Here is a 16,248-nt window from a genome sequence, read left to right as displayed (position 1 = left end):
TGTGTGTGTGTGTGTGTGTGTGTGTGTGTGTGTGTGTGTGTGTGTGTGTGTGTGTGTGTGTGTGTGTGTCACACAGAGTCTATGAAGGACATGGTACTGCCTCCTAGTCCTGCCCTAGGAGGATTTTCCTGAGCTGACTCCTATGCACCCTCGAGCAAAAGCACAATGCAAGCAAAACTTTCACTGCTGCCATACTAGCAGTGAACCAATACTGGGACACCTGTGCACTACACAGGTGCTGTGTGTGTGCGTGCGTGCGTACGTGCATGCGTGCGTTCGTACTTGTGCGTGTGTGAGTGTGTGTGTGTGCGTGAGAGAGAGAGAGAGAGAGAGAGAGATGCTAGCTATAGCGTAGAATAGCACACCCGTTATAACAATGGACATGTGTAAGTCACCATTGTTGCATGTTGAGTTACATATGGCAGTAACACTGTTGCCCATAGCAACAGAGTTTAGCTTAGCCAATGGCAAATATAAATTTTGATCACGAATTAACACTGTACTTAAAAGCAGCATATGTGAGGGAATTGTGTACGTGGCCATTGTGTATGTGGCCATTGTGTATGTGGCCATTGTGTATGTGGCCATTGTGTATGTGGCCATTGTTAGCTAGCATGGCAAATAGCAAAACTAATGTGAATTGTAAAAAAAAAGCTATTGAGTTGAGGTAACACTATTATAGCAGCACATTTGAGGGAACATATGTACATAACTGTTGTTAGTGTAGTAAATGGCAAAATGTGAAAATTAATTGTGTAACACTGTAGAGGGGTCATATACATAGCCATTGCTAGTGGAGCAAGTTGCAAATATGTAATTACAACTTTTTGCTAGTTAGCAGTAACACTGTTTCTTATGCAACAGATATATGATACGTGACCATTGTTAGGTTGGCAAATGGCAAATATTAAATTAGTAATAATACTCCAAAACCCTATACGGGACAGTGCTGGAATGATAACTAGCTAGTCCAACTAATTTCACTTCCTGATGCATCCCCAGTACCGGCAGACGTATTCTGCTCAGTGCTTACACTTGAGTCAGATCACTATTGTATCTTTGTTTTTTAATCCTAGCCTTCTCTTGTAGCTACCAGATCTAGACAGGGATATAATGGCCTGAACAACAGAAATGGCCTGACCAACATGCACACACATAATGGCCTGACCAACAGGTAGTGTGATACATTGGTCACATCAGTCACTCATGTTAAATGGACCTTCGAGCTGTAGCCACGTGCACAGCAACACATATGAAAGAGGTATGTATGTGACCATTGGGTTAGTGTAAAAAATGTTGCTATTTACTATAACAATGGTTACATAAACATGCCCCCTCAAAAATGAGGGAGGCATGTGTACATAACCATTGTTATGGTATATTTGAGGGGGCGTGATTATGCAATCATTGTTATGGTATTAGCAGTAACACTGCAGCCTATAGCAACACATTAAATATTTGAGGGTGGGTGTGTTACACTGTAACCTATAGCAACACATTAAATATTTGAGGGTGGGTGTGTTACACTGTAACCTATAGCAATACATTAAATATTTGAGGGTGGGTGTGTTACACTGCAGCCTATAGCAACACATGTATGGGGCATGTGTATGTAACCATTGTTATGGTAGCAAATGACAAATATTTTATTGCAATTTTTTTGAATTAGCAGTAACACTGTAGCACATTTGAGCAGTTGGCACAAACATGAAGTTGTAAATTTTTTTAAGTTAGCAGTAACACTGTTGCCAATAGCAATAGATTTTAGTGTGCATACATTATATATTATAATTATGCACCCTAAATACTAGTGCTGAAACGAATAGCAATTTTTACTATTCGAATAGTTGTGAACAAATGACCAAATATTCGATTATTCTTTAAGCTTATACTTCTATAGAATAAGTATTGAAACCTTTTATTATGGAGCAAGGTAGCTAAAGCCTAAGCGCTATTTCTAACAGTGTCTTTTCTAAAATAGAATTTTTAAAGTATAGAAACATCTCTTCATTCACAATCTTAAGTGGGTTTTCCATCTGAATACAGTGTACGAAGTGCTAACAATTATTTGAATAAAGTGTTAATGAATCGAATAGTGTCATTCCGACCGAATAGTCAAATGACTGAATAATTGTTTCAGCACTACTAAGTACTGTTACTATAGCAACAGTTTTACTGCTAACTTTAAAAAATTACAATTTCACATTTGCATCATGCACACACATCCCTTGAAATGTGTTACAATGTTACACAAATTTGGAATTTGCCAGTTACTACTCGCTAGCAATGGTTATGCACATATTATACCTCTCAAACGCATTACAGTATTACCTCCAACTGAACAAAATTTTTACAATTTCAGATTAATTATGCTAGTTTGCTATTTGCTATACTAACAATGATCACATACATATTATGTGCTCTAAAATCTGTTGCTATGGCAATAATGCTACTACTAACTTGCAATTTTGCATTTGCCATTTACTACACTAGCAATGTTGATGTACACATACTCTCTCAAATGTGACTGCTAATTAAAATTTTACAGTTTCAATAACAAAACAATGGTTACGCACTCATGCCCCTTCAAATGTGTAGCTATAGGATACAGTGTTACTGCTAACTCAAAAACCTTACATTTTCACATTTTCTATGTATTTACCACACTAACAATGGTCATGTACACTCCTCCCTCACATGTGTTGCTTTGGCTACATTAAATGTTACCGCTAAATTAAAGAAATCACGAATTACTATTTGTGATTAGCTAAACAGCATGTATGCACTCTAAATACTGTTGCTACAGACAACAGTGTTACTGATAACTTGATTATTTCACATTTGTAACTTTTTTCACTGGTAATGGTTATGCACACACTCCTTCTGAAATGTGCTACAGCGTTACACAATTTCATTATTTACTATACACACTAGCAATGGTTGTGTATACATGTAACCCCCTCAAATGTGTTCCAGCTCAATAAAATTTTTACAATTTCACATTGATTTTAATGGTCACATACTCACCTCCCTCACAAGTGCTATTTTTAAATACGGTGTTACCACTAACTCATGATCAACGAATTATCAATTTGATATTTTGTCATGATTAACAATGGTGACATACATATGTACCCTAAAATCTGATGCTATGACAACAGTGTTACTGCTAATGAAAATTTGCATTACTAGCGATGTTCACTTATACATGCCCCCTCAAATATGACTGCTAATTAAAAATATGATTTCACATTTGCCAGTTGCTAACATAACAATGGTTATTTTAATTTATAAGGCACAAGTGCTGAAGGTCTGTAGGTCACCTAGTCCTACAGCCTGTTTAAAGTTGTTACATAAAGTGTGTTTAAAAGGTGGAGAACCGTTCCATTACACACGTCCCCTTATTTGTGTTGCTATAGGCTACAATGTTATTTCTAACTCAAAAACCTTACAACTTGCTATAAAGTTATTGTTTAAGTCTGAGTCCTTTTAACTAGGTTAGGTAATCTGAGGCTGCATTTTGCAGCACAAGTTGCTGTCAGACCTTCAGTGCTGGTCACTGTAAATCATTAATAATAATAATAAAATCAATAATTTTTGCATTTGTTTATATTTGCCATAGCAATGGTCACATACACACCTCCCTCACATGTGTTGCTTTTGGCACAGTGGTCACGTATATGCACCTCTAGCAATGGATACATACACATGCCCCCTCAAATGTGCTACAGTGTTACACAATTTCGCCTTTTCCATTTACTACACTAGTAATGCACACATGCCCCCTCAAATGTGTTGGCTATGATCTATTACCTCTGAATCAACAAAGCTTTTACAATTTCACATTATTGTCAATAGTCACATAGTCGTGTACACACCTCCCTCACATGTGTTGTTTTTGGCTACATTGTTACCACTAACACATGATCAAAGAACTTTTCAATTTAATATTATTTTTTGTCATCTGCTGAACTAACAATGAATGTATGTGATCATTGTTAGCTTAGCAAATCACAAATAAAATTTAGCAGTAATAATGTAGCCAAAGCAACATATGTGAGGGAAATGTGTGCGTGACCATTGTTAGTGTGGCAAATAGCAAATGTGAAATAGTGAGGGCTTTTTTTAGTTACCAGTAACACTGTAGCCTATAGCAACACATTTGAGGGGGAATGTGTACGTGAACATTGCTAGCGCGCACAGCAAATGACAAATATGAAATTGTAAGATTTTCAAGTTAGCAATAACACTGTTGCCATAGCAACAGATTTTGGGGTGCATATGTATGTGACCACTGTTAGTTTAGAAAATGGCAAATTAAAATTCTTGTTCATCATGAGTTAGTGGTATTAATTAAGTTAAAAGTAGTACATGTGAGGGAGGTGTGGGTAACACTATTGCCCATAGCAACATTAAGGTGCATAATTATTATGTATGTGACCGTTATTAGTTTAGCAAATGGCAAATTTTAAAATGTAAATTCTTTGAGTTAGCAGTAGTAAAAGCAGCGCACCTCATAGCTGCAACACATTTAATGGAGGTATAATGATTGCTAGTGTAGCAAGTGGAAAATGTGCAACTGTAAGTAAGCAATAACACTGTTGCCTAAAGCAACAGATTATAGGATGCATCATTGTCAGTTTAGCAAATGGAAAATATTAAAATTTAATTACAAATTCTTTGAGTTAGTGGTAACACAGTAGCCAAAAGCTGCACATGTGAGGGAGGTGCGTACGTAACCATTGTTAGCATAGCAAATTTAATATAGAATGTAAAGAAATTGTTGAGTTGATGATAATACTGTAACACATTTGAGAGGGTGTATGTGTATAACCGTTGCTAGCGTAGTGAACGATAAATGAATGTGAAGTTGTAAGTTTGCAGCTATACAACTGTTGCCTGTAGCTACACATTTGTGTACATGATCATTACTACTGTACCAAGTAGCAAACATGAAGTTGTAATATTTTTGAGTTGGTGGTAACACTGTAAGGTGACTCCAAATAAATTTGCATCTAGTTACTGTCAGCTCTAAAGATTCCATTATTCCATATTCTTCCATTATTATCCGGTTATTATTGCATACTGACAGGCTTACTTGAAACCATTTCAGCTCACGTGTCAGCAGTACTATCAAGTTGGTACAAACTTCACATTTCTGCTATTTTTGCAGCGTAAAAAAGGAAGGAACAAGCTTAAACATGCTTTTATGCAGTTTTTTTCTATGATTGTGCCAGGTAACTAATGGCTATGGAAATGGACTGCCCACCCACATGCAAATATGTTTGAGTCCAGTACGTGAAACAGAGAATTTATTTGGAGTGGGCTAACCTGTAGTAACACATCTGAGGGGCTTTTGTTCATGAATATTGCTAGCATAGCAAATGGTAAACTTGTGAAACTGTAAATTTTTTAAGAGCTTACAGTAGAACTGTTATCTATCAACAGTAAGGGGTGACTGTAGCTAAACAAAAATTAATGTGAAATTTAAAAATAAATAACTCACACTCGATGAGTGAGTAAGAGAGAGTGAGTGAGTGAGTGAGTGAGTGAGTGAGTGAGTGAGTGAGTGAGTGAGTGAGTGAGTGAGTGAGTGAGTGAGTGAGTGAGTGAGTGAGTGAGTGAGTGAGTGAGTGAGTGAGTGAGTGAGTGAGTGAGTGAGTGAGTGAGTGAGTGAGTGAGTGAGTGAGTGAGTGAGTGAGTGAGTGAGTGAGTGAGTGAGTGAGTGAGTGAGTGAGTGAGTGAGTGAGTGAGTGAGTGAGTGAGTGAGTGAGTGAGTGAGTGAGTGAGTGAGTGAGTGAGTGAGTGAGTGAGTGAGTGAGTGAGTGAGTGAGTGAGTGAGTGAGTGAGTGAGTGAGTGAGTGAGTGAGTGAGTGAGTGAGTGAGTGAGTGAGTGAGTGAGTGAGTGAGTGAGTGAGTGAGTGAGTGAGTGAGTGAGTGAGTGAGTGAGTGAGTGAGTGAGTGAGTGAGTGAGTGAGTGAGTGAGTGAGTGAGTGAGTGAGTGAGTGAGTGAGTGAGTGAGTGAGTGAGTGAGTGAGTGAGTGAGTGAGAGTGAGTGAGTGGCTTTATTAAGCTGCAGAACTTTGAAATAAAGACTGAACCTTAGTTGACACCTCGTTTGACACTAGTATGGCTCCACCTTCAAAAGACTGGCGCCGCTAGTTAATGCAATTAAGGTGCACGTGAGCTAATTTGGGTTTAGGTCGGCGAGGTGAGGGACAAAGACGTAATGACTCAGAGGTTGTTGGCGTGGAAGCCGTGGATAAGTCTTGTAGTGGTGCTGAACCGGCTGAAGGTATGTTGTTTTGTTGTTGTTTTTTATCTGCTTCACGATAAGCTAACTACTGTAAATGAAATGATAGCATCTCACTCAGTATTTTAGTAGCGTAATAGTATAGATTCAGTATAGAGGGGCGTGTAAGCGCCCCTCTCGACTCAGGGGTACTATGCACTGGATGCACAGTATAGGAGCCCTAGCAAGACCTACACTATTAATGGGTTAGACTGATAGAAGAGAACTTGAAGATCCTCTGGTATGAAGTGGTCTTTCAGACAAGAGTCTGAAGACTTAGACCATGGGTATGCTGGTATGGGATCAAGGACCTATCTTATTTTTTTATTGCATTCATGCTGGACACAGAATACATCCCCATTGTTGAAATTCCTTGGATAGTAGCAGGAGTTCAGTCTGGGGAAGGTGTTGATATGAGATAAAAAGAGAGTGTTAAATACAGGTAGCTTAATCAGCAAACACTGTACATGCAGGAAGCCAATTTTATTGTCTATTCAATGAAATATCCTTGACATTCTTAGCATGCTTTGATCCTTGTAAAGAATGCAACTATTCATTGTACTTTTGTGTACCTTTGGCTCGTTATGCACAAAGAAGTTAGTAGATTGAGAGTGGTTGTGCTGGTATGATAAAATATTTGCATTGACATAGCATACTGAGGTTTCCCTGACTGCATAACCAGGAATATTATGTTCACCATAAGCATGTAGCAAGTGATAATGACGATGAAGTAGTATTGGTTAGGCCCAAACAATTCTTCAGATCAACCCGAAACACTTTCAACAAGTTGCTACGGAATTTTAAAATTATTAACAGAATTTTCACTGAGTAACTGACTGATTGATGCCTTCAGACAAACGTAACTTGATAATGGCTAAAGCTACGGGCTGGATTTTTTCACTGTTCGACATTGCTTTGTACTAGAGTAGGGACCATCGCACATCAATAAATAGTACTGAAACAAGCTGGAATAGTGCACGATATTAAAGCCTATAGCCCTACTGTGCTTCTTTTTATCGATGTGCTATGGTCCCTAGTCTAGTTGAAAATTCCAAATTTTTTGTGTACTTGCCTCAGAAGTAAAGGGACTAAGGTCAGACCTTATTGCACTTTGACCATTAATTCCAATGTCAGCTTCATATGAAAGGGCTTCATTGCACTCTAAAGGGTGTGCTTAAGTGCACTCAAGACAAGTACCAATGTACTTCATCCCAAGCCTAGCAATGGAACCTGTTTGTATGTAAACAGGCTAATTTTTGCCTTTGCTGTTTTAGACAGGTGGATTGGCATCTGTACTAAGCATATTCTTTTAAGTTGGCCTTTAAAGTGAGAACAAATGGCAACTAAAACAGGTTTCAGTTTAAGTTTTGAATGGAAGGGTATCAGTATAATGTTTTTGCTTTGCTTTTAGTTTTCAAAATCCTGCATGTAGTGTGTAATGCAACTACAAATAGGTGGTAAGAAAGTTCCAAACATGTGCTTGCCAAAAAGGATTAATTTACAATGGACTTGAAGGACCTAAGTAGTACAGATTGTTGTATCCAATAATCTGATATCATGTTCAAAGGGCTACTTTTATATACACAATTAATATGCTATATTTTCTGTGCATGTATGTAAGTGTATATGTTTCACTACTATGCATATACGTATGTAATTATGTAGAACTTCTCCTCATTGACCCAACATTGGAAAGTTGTCGACAATGGATGCAAGTGTCACTTTTAATATATGCAGGTATGTTGATAATTTAAATAATATTTATGTATAGTATTTAGATTAGTTTAGATTATAGTACAGGTCGTTTAGGGGTTGACTGCATAAGTCACTTATTCATTTACACATGACCTGTGTTCCCTCAGTGGATGTGTGAGTAAAAATTACAGTACAGAAAAAGCCACTACAATACTTCATGCCTATCTATGTCTTATATTCGACACTTCAGCATTTTGTGCATGAACAAGTTCATTGGTCTTACCGTACCACTGCTGGTACACTTACTGCATTCTGCAAAATAGGTAATCACTTGAATTGTTAAATGTTTAAAATGAGATAGGCATTTAGCAAACTTCTGATAACCTAGCTATAGTATTATACTGGTTGCCCAGCTGCTAAATACTTATTTTTTGTCGGTACAGTATGAACTTCAACACCAGAAACTAAGAAACTCTTTAATACTCTTTTGCCATAATCTTGTCATGGCTGTTGATCTCAGTGTACTTTGAAAATATTGTAGTGTGTTTAGATGCCAAGAACAATGGAAACTAAACAGTTTAGTAACCATCATGCTCATAAATACCAAGCTGTTCTCCTTTCAATGTCGTAGTGTTCCAAGATTGCTGGAAATTTCTGCTGGAAAACAATAGAACAATAGTTGAATTGCTGTCTGTAGCTCAGCCTGTAGTGCATGCTTTCCGCTATCAAAGCTTCTCTGAAGTAAGTTTGTTTACAAAAGCTGGTTTAGCAGTACCATGAAACAAACAATGGTATAGCTGTTACATTTTCCCTGAGTCACTTCTCCACCTAACAGAGATAATATCTTGTGCATACCAGTTGCACCATCGCATTTGTTTTTCCTCATTTTTCTCTACCTCTATTTGCTGTACTGGGCTACTAAACCTATCCAAGAAATAATCTGAGACACTACTGTTTGTTTACAGTCCCTTTAACCAGCACAAGAGCAGAATAAGACTACTAACTATCTCTGGTAGGCTTCTATACACAAGTTATTACTGTGTTTCAAGTAGATACTGCATGATGTAAAACTAAATCAAATCTAGCTGTACATGGACTTTTGTTGTTTTACAGAAGGCAGGTGTGCACTGATGCATACTAGTCCACCTTTACTGTTTGTCTGTTCTTTTCAAAAAGAAGGTCCCATCAGCATGACCTGTAACAATGGTATATCCACCTTTGCTGTTGTCTGTTCTTTTTAAACAGAAGCATGACCTGTAACAGTGGTTCTAGGCTTTGAAACTTTATTCACATTCAACTACTTCTTTATCCTTTCAAAGTTTCATTACCATGGATACCGATGTGTTAACTAGTTGCACGAGTATTGTTACTCTTTGTAACAGCTGAAACCTCCACCAAAATGGTAAAATATATATCAATCCTTGTTACTAGTGAGATAGAGTGGTCCATGTGATTTAGTTTTTGTTCAGTAGATATTACACATCTTATGCGCTTTATCAATTATATTGCGCCATTATATGTATGCATCAGATAAAGAACTAAATAGCCCCAAAGGGCCAAGGATACATTACTGTTCTGAGCTACACCAACTGCACATTAGACTTTCACTTTTTATCTACCTTCCCCGTATACTGTACATTATAATTTATTTAACATATTATATTTCTCACTAGCTGGTCCCACTATTATTAACGTTGGCGCATATATATATATATATCCCACCAACATTTTCAGTTTTTTCACATATCTGTCAATAGCAAGGTTAAAAAAGTATAAATACGTATGGGAATTACTAAACTGATGAAACCTATAGAGTCCACAATCATTTCTCAATTGATTATGAACTTGTGGATCAACATCAGTTTATATGTGTTGGTAGTAGAAAGATTATGTGGTCACTTGCATGTTGCTCCTGTGCAGTATTTGTGAACTAACAATTAAGTTTTACAGATGCTAAATTATTACCTATTGGCTATGCTTTATCAATCAATATGTTGAAAATGTTGTGCGATGTGAACATTATTTACACTGATAACATTATATTTTACAACTGGCTTTCCGTCATCTTTTTCTATTAGTTGTCCTCCCATTTTGTATACCTTCACTTGTAATTATGTCAGCTGTTGACGATGCTTACTCATTAATATGTACGCATATCAACATGAAATAAAATGCTCATCATTACACTATGTCACAAAGTTTAATGCAAGCTTTTACATGCTTTCCTTAGTCCACTATAGCATGTTGAAGGCCATGATGTAATGGAAAATTCAGCTGCATTCCATGCAAACCACAGGACAACCAACTCAGCTGGACGGGCTGATATAGCACTTCCCTGAAGTTGTTGTGGTTACTGGCAGCGTATAGGCTGCAGGTTAATATCACAGGCATAGCTTTACCTTTTTGGTGCATGCTTCTTCTAGTTTAACTTTTTTTTGTTTGTTCGTAATACTACGTTCATAGCGTTGTGGTATTGTTTCATAGCATATAGACTGTTGGAAAAGTATTGGTATTGGGCTGGAGAATTGGGTGCATGTTGATTTGTCTGTGTGTATGTTTGTCCTTGTGTTCTATTAGAGTAAGTACCATCTCTTTTGTAACTTGATGACATGAACTGCTTGCCTAAATTATAACAAGGTGATGTTATGGTACTTGTAAAAGCCAGGTGGCCATGCAATTAATACTTTCCAATTCTAGCTAAATAGGCAAGGAATCAATCATGTAGATTTTATTCATGCTATTGCTATTATTAATTCAGCTAGATAATTGGATTTGTAAATACTGTAATTCAGTACATTTGTAAGTTGTAAATTATTTTGTAATTCTGTAATTACATTTCTATACATTACTAACGAAGCATAACCATGTTAAACCACAACTCATGCACAGAAGTATCTTTTCAACAGCTTTATAGTGTGTCTTATGCTTTCTCATGCTAATTATTTAGAGAAAGCCTTGAGGCTACCTTTCATTTTCATTTGTGTAAGTAAGGGTACGTAACTCCCTCCTTTCAACTCCAAGGAAACACTATCTCTGGTAGCCTAAGAGGCCTTCAATGTTGAAGTTATTAAATGTCTATAAAACCAAAAGGGAAGACTGTTCACGAAGAGTCGCCATTCCTGTATTTCAGACCTCCGAGTTGAAACCCTGCGGAACAAAGTTTATGTGTATGGAAGGTTAATAAAAACTTAATTTAGCTTTTAATTCTTACATCCTGGTTGCTTTTTACCATTTAACGATTTTGCTCATGTGGGTGAATATGGACTAACATAGATAGGTAGATACACACACACACACACACACACACACACACACACACACACACACACACACACACACACACACACACACACACACACACACACACACACACACACACACTTTTATGAAAAGAATTTCAGTAAACCAGGTGCGCAGGTTTAAAATTACTTAACCTGGGTGTCAGGAAGTATGTTAAGTCAATCTTTGCTTGTAATATAGCAATTGACCATTCTATAGTTTTGTATGTACTACAACAGCCACATAGTTTGGACATGTGTTGATCATTGATCATAATTTTTGCTTTAGATTACACATGATTCATTCTGCTGTTTAGTTGTCCATCATTTTACTATTAGGCTGATAGATTAAAAAAAATTAAAGCTATAAAACTATGACCATACATGCTACACTTTAGTATAATGATCTGTAATGCTTCATTTCCAATACATTGATTCAGGGCCTGAAATTACGTTTTGGAAATGATCTAACCAATCCTGTTATGTGGTCAGACATACTTAATAGTACTGTACAAAAATTGTTTAGACATTAGCCAAAAATGGTTGAAAAGTGGCAGATGTCTGACCATAACAAGCTCTGTGTAATCTGAAATGGTTCTGCACATAGATAGGTGCCATTGCATCTACGTTTGCTCATAGTAAGTCAGCATGCTGATATTGCTTCACAGCATATGGACTGCCGTATATAGTACTATATGGCAGTTGTACTGATCCATTTCTCTTTGTTGACCATGTTTCAGTTCTAGCATGATAGGACAGGTACTATTAGCACCACATAGGCTGCACATGTCTTAACTCGATGGTGGTACTTATTTGTTTAGCTGACAGCTGTATATACATGCTGCTGTGCTGTTTAGTTTATAAATGGCTGAGACCATGAAGTGGTTGCAAGCTATTTAGAATTGTATGAAGAGGGTGAAGCATATCAATGGTGTATGGCCAGTTCCATTCTCAAACAGCTAATTTTCACAGCTCTTATTATTGCACACTCTGGTACAGTAATATAGAAAGAACCATCGATCCCACCTCGGTCTATGAGTAGCTTGAGAACCAATGCATTAGTTTGGGTAGAAGGGTAGGAACAATGATTAGTTCAACTTCATCCACTTCGTACAATTTTAAATAGCTTACAACCACTTTGTGGTCTAAGTCATTTTGAATTGTGACCCACTGAGTGAAACCTGACTTGTTTGCATAAATCTGTTTTTGTGATAAATTCCATTGAAGTACATCAGGTAAAAACTGTATGCTATGTAAATCATTTCATGTATGTTTTAATCATTTCAGTCAACAGTGAAGGAAAACGTATATTGAATTATCTAGTATACAATAATGCTGCACTGACAATCATATATCAGTTTGTTGTTTTTGGTATATCGGTATCGGATCGGCACCACAATGAAAAAAGGCAGCATGCAGATACATAAAATTATTATTGTGTGCATTTAGAAATATGCGCTCATGATGTTTACACATGTATCAAGTTTCATTTTACTGCACTGCAATGTTGTTGTTGGAGTGAGCTTGAGCGAGCCCCACACTAGTGAGTCAGCAGTGCAATGGACGTCACAATAAATTACATTATAAAGCAGATACCTCACATGTGCTTTCGGCTTTAAATTTTGCCATATGTGGTAGTCATTAGAGCGATGTCTGAGTTTCACAACAGTCTGCTCAGTTCAGAAGCTGCAAAATTTTCTCTCTATGTGGTTGCACATTTGTGAATAGAATGCTATCTTGCTGCACACTTAAATGTATGAACGTACCTCAATGAGATGGCTGTTGCATGATGTATGATTAGATGCATAGATAGTGTATGTATAGTTTTGTATTTACGAACCTGTGTGCATAGCACAAGTCTCTCAAGGTAAGCTATACAGGCTTTTTACATATACAGTGACAACTGAGGAGGGTTTCAACTTCCCAGTGTTAAACTATCATGCATACAGTATGATAGTGCTGTAAAAAAGGATCATGAAGGTTTGGATTTTTCTGAAAATTATCACCTAATAGCCAGCCTTGATTTTTATAATGTGTCTTGCCAGTGCTTCATTCTTTCCTTTGGTCCAGTATGTGTCAGTTCACCAGCCATCGATATCAGTCAGGTTGCTGAAAATAAAGGTTGGACAAAGTGATTGAAGTAGGAATCATATAGAAATAAAAGACAGTGAAACAAAGGAGGTCATTTACACTTGTATAGCTATACTAGTGAACTACTTCAGTCATGGTTACAGTACACTATTAACAGGCTGTATGCTATCCAAGTAAAACTTAAATGAGCACTAGTATAGCTTGACCTCCCTTGTTTTACTGCTTTTTTTATCATACAGTACAGTAGTATCGTATATTAGGGATCATGAAAGTTTAGTTCAGGCCACGAATATTATCCAGAAACCGGCTTCACTTTCCTTCATGATAGCTTGGCAGTATTGATTAGGCATAACCAAGCCTAAATCTGTCTTCAGCGACTCCAAACCATTCCAACACATTAAAGTTTTCCACTTAACTAAATTTTCTACTAACTTGACTGCCTGATGCTGTCAAGACAAGGCTCGGTTTTATAAAGTGTTATCAGCCTTTGAGTCCTACTGAAAAAGACATTCATGGCATTGTATTTTCGGAATCATTTTGCTCTGAAATTCAAGGCTCTTTAGTCCCAAGATTTCAGAGCTCTTTTACTTCTGATATTTCAGAAATCTTTTTTAACCTGAAATTTCAGAAACTTTTCAAAATTCATATATTGTGCTGTGAAATTTTTAGAGCCCAGATCATTTTCTTTTGAAATTTCAGAAATCTTAATGTTCTGAAATTTCAGAGCCCTTTTTGTTGTCTTAAGATTCCAGAGCTTTTTTTATCTGAAATTTCAGAAACTTTTTGTTAAATTTCAGAAGCTTTTTTTGCCCACAAAGTTCAGAATGTCCAGCTTTTTTCTTCTGAAATTTCAGAAATGTTATTGTTCTGAAATTCAAAATCCCCTTTTCCAAGATTTCAGAGCTCTTTTTTAATCTGAAATTTCAGAAACTTTTGGTTAAATTTCAAAAGCTGTTTTTGCTGACAAACTTCACAGCTCAGCCTTTTCTTCTGAAATATCAAAAATCTTATTGTTCTGAAATTCCAGAGCCCATCTAGTTGTCCAGGATTTCAAAGCTGTATTTCATCTGAAATTTCAGAAACTTTTGACCAATTTCAGATTTTTTGTTCACAAAATTTCTAAGCCCAGTTCTTTTTCTTCTGAAAATTCAGAAATCTTATTGTTCTGAAATTTCAGTGCCATTTTTGTTGTCCAAGATTTCAGAGCTCTGAAATCAGAAATCATTTTGTTCTGAATTTTCAGAAATCTTTTTGTTCTGAAATTTCAGAGAAATCTTTGTGTGCTGAAATTTCAGAGAAATCTTTGTGTTCTGAAATTTCAGAAATCTTTTGTGTTCTGCAATTTCAAAAATCTTTTGTGTTCTGAAATTTCAGAATCATTTTGTTTTGAAATTTCAGAGCTCGTTTTGTTTTGAAGTTTTGCCTTTTTGTTTTATATCAGAACTCTTCTTGTCTTGAAATTGCTCTCAATTTTCAGAAACCTTAAACTAATATTTTCTGAAATTTCAAAGCTCTTTTTGTTCTGAAATTGTAAAATTCTTTTGTTCTGAAATTTCAGAACCTTGTTTCTTACTTTTGTATATAATCAACTGCAGTTTTTATCTCTTTTTGTTTTCATTTCAGGAACACCTATTATTGCTAGTTTGGAGATGGGAAGGAACTGTATGACGGTCGAAAATTCCAGTATCCGGTACATTCATGGAAAGATCTCATGTGTGGATGTGCTAGGAAAGAAAACAGAAGATGATCAAATTACACAGCAAGAATCGACGTAACTACAAACAGCATGATATCACTGTACATTTAATATGCATTATTTGTATTGGCAGAAAATGGATTCATTTAAAATGTGTTGGTTGCAAAATCTGTATGTTTTTGTACTTCATTATCATGGTATTGCAAATCTGTGGCATTTTGCCCTATTTTTGCAAGTGCAAAAATAGATAATAGATTTTCCCACTTCACTTTAGATTGTGTTAATTTTATTATCATATTGAGTTCTGCCAACTATAATAATAAACCCTTCACCAAGAGGTAAGGGGTTATCTCTATGTTTCACCGATGTTATGACCTGTTTTACCAGCTAAGCACTGGAGGGTGAACATAGAAGGCAGAGCCTGTATGTGCCACTAGCCTAGGAATCTATCTGTACATGAGAAAGTGTCCGACAGTGAAACAGTGCAGATACCCAGACCAACTATAAAAGCCAACCCATTGTGATGTGATCTGCAGGTGATCTGAATTTGGCCAAACTCCACACTCAGTATCAACCAGGGAGGCCAGATAACAAAGACTAGTAGTTGTGCTAATGTACTGGCAGAAAATAATACTGTGTATGCCTAAATATTTCAAGGGGCAAATTTTTCGGGGTTCAGCAATGTTACCTTATTAAAATGTTTTGCAGATCTGCAAACACCCCCAAAATGTATTGAATATATATGGATGTCTGTATATTTCAAGGATAAAAATTTTCACTGGTAACCCTGAAAACAATGAAATCAATGAAAATTTTCCCCCTCAAAATATTTAGGTTATACGGTACCTACCTGTATGCTGATAGGTATTGCAGTTAGTTTGAAGTCACTCCTCAAGGATGATGAGGATGAATATGGGTCATTCCATGTCAAATCAACAAGGAATTTTGGGTCACCTCTCGGATTTTGATGAAACTTGGTGTGTTAGTAGTACCTGTGGTGCTTATCACTCATGCAAATTTTTAGCTCCATACATTCCTTAGTTTCTGATTTATAACCTCAAATATTTTGAATATTTCATGAAAATTTGGTCCATCTAGATCTCTAGTTACAAAATCGACTGCAACTTTGCACTGTGTAAACATTTTTAAATGCACTTTTCACTGATGGAAGACTGTTGATTGACCTTTTCAGTGAT

At 36.5% G+C, this 16,248-nt stretch overlaps 1 protein-coding gene and 1 long non-coding RNA gene across 2 annotated transcripts in view; both read left to right on the top strand.

The window, feature by feature from the left end:
* Positions 1-16,248, top strand: part of LOC136253448 (radial spoke head 14 homolog) — a 123,235-nt gene that overhangs the window by 93,582 nt on the left and 13,405 nt on the right. The window lies entirely within an intron of this gene.
* LOC136254439 (uncharacterized) lies at positions 6,182-15,012 on the top strand. The gene is made up of 3 exons (XR_010700480.1): positions 6,182-6,295; positions 7,958-8,029; positions 14,980-15,012. It is a non-coding gene; the product is annotated as an uncharacterized lncRNA (long non-coding RNA).

This window comes from Dysidea avara, chromosome 4 (assembly GCF_963678975.1).
Source record: "Dysidea avara chromosome 4, odDysAvar1.4, whole genome shotgun sequence".
NCBI lineage: Eukaryota > Metazoa > Porifera > Demospongiae > Dictyoceratida > Dysideidae > Dysidea > Dysidea avara.
Note: the sequence above shows the minus strand (reverse complement) of the source record. Positions and strands in the feature narration are given on the sequence as shown.